This window comes from Procambarus clarkii, chromosome 18 (assembly GCF_040958095.1).
Source record: "Procambarus clarkii isolate CNS0578487 chromosome 18, FALCON_Pclarkii_2.0, whole genome shotgun sequence".
In the NCBI taxonomy this organism is placed as follows: Eukaryota; Metazoa; Arthropoda; class Malacostraca; order Decapoda; family Cambaridae; genus Procambarus; species Procambarus clarkii.
The window spans coordinates 33,640,575-33,646,001 of record NC_091167.1 but is presented as its reverse complement, the minus strand read 5'-3'; the positions used below and the strand labels follow the sequence as shown (position 1 = coordinate 33,646,001).

The 5,427-nt window shown below is 45.6% G+C and overlaps 1 non-coding gene across 1 annotated transcript; it reads right to left on the bottom strand.

Annotated features, from left to right (window-relative positions):
- Positions 1-424: 424 nt before the first annotated feature.
- On the bottom strand, positions 425-496 carry TRNAE-UUC (transfer RNA glutamic acid (anticodon UUC)). Its single transcript has one exon. It is a non-coding gene; the product is annotated as a tRNA-Glu (tRNA).
- Positions 497-5,427: the final 4,931 nt, after the last annotated feature.

Genomic DNA, 5,427 nt, shown 5'->3' with positions numbered 1-5,427 from the left:
CGACAACCGTTCCCAGCAAGTATAAGAAATATTGCAGGAACAACCGTGGACATTTTCAAGAGGAAACTAGATTTATTCCTCCAAGGAGTGCCGGACCAACCGGGCTGTGGTGGGTATGTGGGCCTGCGGGCCGCTCCAAGCAACAGCCTGGTGGACCAAACTCTCACAAGTCGAGCCTGGCCTCGGGCCGGGCTTGGGGAGTAGAAGAACTCCCAGAACCCCATCAACCAGGTATCAACCAGGTAAGCCTGTAGACCTGACCTTCCTCACCACACGGAGCCAGCACCGCTCCTGTGCCAGGTAAGTCCACTACGGGCTCACCATAGCCCGTGCTACTTGGAACTTCCGAGTAGCTGAATCTATAACAACAACTACACATGAAGGACACTCTTGAGTTCGGTAATTGACTTTAACAAAAAAATACTTCCCATGCCGGGAATCGAACCCGGACCTCCTGGGTGAAAGCCAGGTATCCTAGCCACTAGACCACATGGGACTTATGTGGCGCGTGTGAGTGTGTAGACGTAAATCTAGGAAAGTGTTCCTAGAAATGTAAACTGTGTGCAGTAAACCGCGGGTTTATTGAGATATGCGTGTATAGTAGTCAAATCTTGGCCCAGCAAGGTTACCCATTTTTCTAATCCACACTAATCTTTGCGATTTACAGTGAAATGTTAATCTTCTTGTTTGAGAAGCTGTTCACTTGAGACAGTTAAGCAAGTCCCAGCTGTGTCTGGGTACAAGTGACAGGATGAACAACCCAGCGGGTTTTTTTTCCTATTGCGGGGTGTTGTACATGCTGCTGTGGCGGTATGTATACTCACAGGATGAGTGGCGCTGCCCAATAAACTTATTGGGCCCCTCGGGAGGGGGGAAGGGGGGGGGGCAGGAACATGTTCCTTCTACGTTATTGCTACTCTAAACCTGACCTAAGCTAATCGAACCTAACCTAACCAACCCAACCAAACCCAGCAAATCTAACCAAACCTAACATAATCCAACCCAATCAAACTCATCCTAACCCAACCCAATCTAACCCGATTTAACCCAACCTAACTCACCTTAACCCACTCTAAGTTATCCTAACCAAAATCAGCCTAACCTAACCCATCTCACCTGAACCCAACTTAGCCTAACCAAGCCTAACCTAACCCAACCCAAAATAGCCTCGTTCTCAACAGCTCAGAGCCAACGGGGGAAAAAAATATATCAATCCATTAAAATGAAAAACTTTATACACAAATAGTTGTACATTTTTTTCTACAGAGTAAATTTGCAGCAAATAACACTACATTGATCACACTGACGGCATAACACGTAGAGATTATCGTTATATACCGTTCAAATGGAAATATAACATCATGTACCGCTGTTCTGGCGGTAATGGCGGGTGGCGACGTGCATTTGGCCATCGGCCATCGGGTGATTGAGACATGCGTAGGGGTGAGTGGAGGCAGGAGGTGGGGTAGAGGGAAATGCCTCTTGCGGCGTGATCGACTGGCGTGACTAACAGGAAAAGCTTGGATTAAGTGGCGCTTAATCAGCATTCAGCGGTAGGTTCAAGGCTTGTTCCTGTCGTGAGAGGTTCATCACACGCATGTTAGATGAAGATGGCTGACCCGTTCCAGCGGGTCATCTCATCAACCTGGTGCAGGGGGGAACCTCCGACGATCCCAGTGGTTGATCATACCGACACACAGCAGCTGGGTGCCATCCTAGCGGGTCGCAGCAGCTGGGTGTCCGTCATAGCGGGTCACAGCAGCTGGGTGCCGTCCTAGCGGGTCACAGCAGCTGGGTGCCGTCCTAGCGGGTCACAGCACCAACACACTGCAGCTGGCCACGCTGTGCGTGTCACGTTGCCCGCCGCCAGCTGTTCAGAACATGCCAGGATGTAACCAGTCCAGGCCGGAACATGTGTAGAATACACCAAGAACCACAAAACTTTCTACAGATGTAAACATATACTTTATGTTTTAACATCATTCTTAATTCTTCCAGATCATATCTCTAGTTTTACTTATATATATATATATAAAGTTGTACTTTATTATGCATTTGATGGTTACAAGATATACATGGGTTGATACAAAAATAATAATGCAAAAAGGTGCTTGAAGGTTATGGATCTCTTGAAGAACACAACAATGGGAAACATTGATGAATGTCACAGACGGGTTCGATCATTGTTGCAAGTCAAACACTTCTTCGAATTCCTCTGAAGTTGGACTAGTGCCCAAGACGCAACAGGCATTTCCCCTTTGAATCGCAACACTGAGGCGCTGGAACAAGAAACTTTTTGCTCTCTGGTCTTTTGTAGCGCTGATCAATTTGTCCCCCAATTCCTTCAGGAACTTCAATGCACATTTTCCCCACGAACCGAGGGTCTCCGAGCCGATCGGAACAAAGCTGTAGCAGTGTGCTAGACCTCTGTATTTAATAATTTTCTGCGATTCCCTGAAAGAAGCAGCACCACCGCTTTCACGTGTGCTGTAGTGGAGGTAGGTACTGGCCAGTGTGGCAGCGCACGTGTAGTCCCATACCACTTGCTTACCATCCTTCCAAGGTAGCAAGGTGACCCCATCAGGGCGCTGCGTTGTATATATATATATATATATATATATATATATATATATATATATATATATATATATATATATATATATATATATATATATATATATACCAACAAGAGCTGTGGGTTAGCAGGGCGATTAGGGACTAGGCTTTCATAACTACTCGATTAGATACTACGGATAGCGAGCGTTAAGCCTGCACAGAACTAGTAACGATTTGTTTGTCTTGACTGTACATATACCATTTTAAACCTGTTACATACCTGTTAAAGACTGTCTGTTGGTATTTTGGTATAGATGGATTATTTTCACGGGGATGATTCATTCCCGTTTGCTATTTTAAGTTAGTCTTAGTCTTAGAGTCTTTGATGGATATTCATCTCTGTGTCTTTCTGTTATTTTTCCATTACAGTCAGACTGTCAGGTTACTTCAGTTCATAGTTTTCTGAAAATAAACTATTTAGGTTCTATTGATTGCTTCAAATGTCCTGTTTTCCCTCCACGGTGCCTGTTCTTGCTCTTTAGGTCGTTTACACATAGGGCTGTGGAACAGGTGTAGGGTAATAGTGCTTTCCTGATGTCTGGATGAGCGAGGTTCAAGGTAGCATGGATGCTTCTGATGTGGTTATCTGTACCCATACAATTATAACGATTGTTGTCTGCGAGTCTGTGAGAGCAGTCTGTGAGTCGTCTGAGTCTACGTGAGTCGTCTGTAAGTTGTCTGTGAGTCTATGTGATTCGTCTATGAGTCTACTTGAGTTGTCTGTGAGTCTGTGTTAGTATTCATCTTGAATACAAACACCCATGGAGATTCGGGATGAAAACAACAGCGGAGTTGCAGAATCTGTGGTGAGAAAATTTGATCGTCTAAGAGACTTTAGAAATGTGTGTAGAAGAATAAACCCCATTTTGTTTGAGTTAGGAAAATACTATTTGTAAATTATACTGTTCTTAAATGATTCCCCCACTTTGTACCCCACAGGATAACATAACTTTAAGGGTTGACAAATGTTAATCTTCTTGTTTGATAAGCTGTTCACTTGAGACAGTAAAGCAAGTCTCAGCTGTGTCTGGGTACAAGTGACAGGATGAACAACCCAGCGGGTTTTCTTCGTATTGAGGGAGTGTTGTACATGCTGCTATGGCGGTGTGTCCACTCACAGGATGAGTGGCGCTGCCCAATAAACTCGCCCTTCGGGGCAAAATTAAAAAAAAAAAAAAATTTACACACACACACACACACACACACACACACACACACACACACACACACACACACACACACACACACACACACACACACACACACACACACACTACTGGAGTTTAATACGAGCAAATTTAAAGTTATGGAAATGGGACTAGGTGATCGGAGACCAAAGGGACAGTACACAATGAAGGCCTACCTGTGACGACGCGAGAAAGAGACCTGGGCGTGGACGTAACACCTAATCTATCTCCAGAGGCACATATAAATAGGATAACGACAGCAGCGTACTCTGCACTGGCAAAACTTAGAACATCATTCAGAAATCTAAGAAAGGAGGCATTTAGGGCGCTTTACACTGCCTACGTGAGGCCAGTCTTAGAGTATGCCGCCTCATCATGGAGTCCCTATCTGAAGAAGCGTATAAGGAAACTGGAGGGAAACTGGGAAACTGGTTCAGAGGTTTGCAACGAGACTCGTCCCAAAGTTACGAGGGATGGGGTATGAGGAGCGCCTGAGGGAACTGTGCCTTACGACACTAGAAAGAAGGGAGAGAGGGGGGACATGATAGGAACGTATAAAATACTCAGGGGGATTGACAGAGTGGACATAGACGAAATATTCACACGGAATAGTAACAGAACGAGAGGACATGGGTGGAAGCTGGAAACTCAGATAAGTCACAGGGATGTTATGAAGTTTTCTTTTAGCGTGAGAGTAGTGGAAAAATTGAATGCACTTAAGGAGCAGGTTGTGGAAGCAAATACTATTCATAATTTTAAAATTAGGTATGATAGGGAAATAGGACTATAGTCATTGCTGTAAACAACCGATGCTCGAAAGGCGGGATCCAAGAGTCAATGCTCGTCCTGCAGACACAAATAGGTGAGTACAAATAGGTGAGTACAAATAGGTGAGTACAAATAGGTGAGTACACACACACGACACAGCTAAGGCTATGCAGAAGCGTCTCTACTCCCGGTGGGCCGACGCAGAACGCGACTCTCAAGTAATTGCTGTAATTCATACATTAAATTTAAACTGCTCTTTCCTGACAATTGTTAGGTGATGGCCCCTTAACCTCAGGCACTCTGCATGTCCCCCTCACCCGACAAATACGCTGCTGCCCCCCCATAAACCAGTGAATATCTAAATAAGAACCTGTTACTCACCTCATTATCAAGAGACAACTCTATTATCTCTTACGCAGTACCCTTGAACAGAGGCCCCTCCGGTCGTCCTCTGCAGGACTGAGGCATCACCCCCTCATCACCACCTTTCCTATGACACACCCGGCAGCTTACCCTAGAGCCTCCTCTAGCACACCCTAGAGCCTCCCCTAACACACACACACACACACACACACATGGCTGCTTACCTAAGGGCCTCTTCTAGCATAAACAGCTACTTCTCCCAAGAGCCTTCTGTGACTCTTGCTTACTCTAGAGCCCTCACGTACAATGCTGAGTATGGACAAAGGTTGGCATTCAACAGTCGACTGACACGACCTTGGCCCTCCTAGCCAACCCACCACCCACTCGGCCGGCCCCATGCGGCGCACTCAAAGGTGACAATTGTCGGCTAATTTGGCCATCACTTCTAAAAATAGTGCGAGTTCCGTGTGTGTGTGTGTGCGTGTTTGATTAC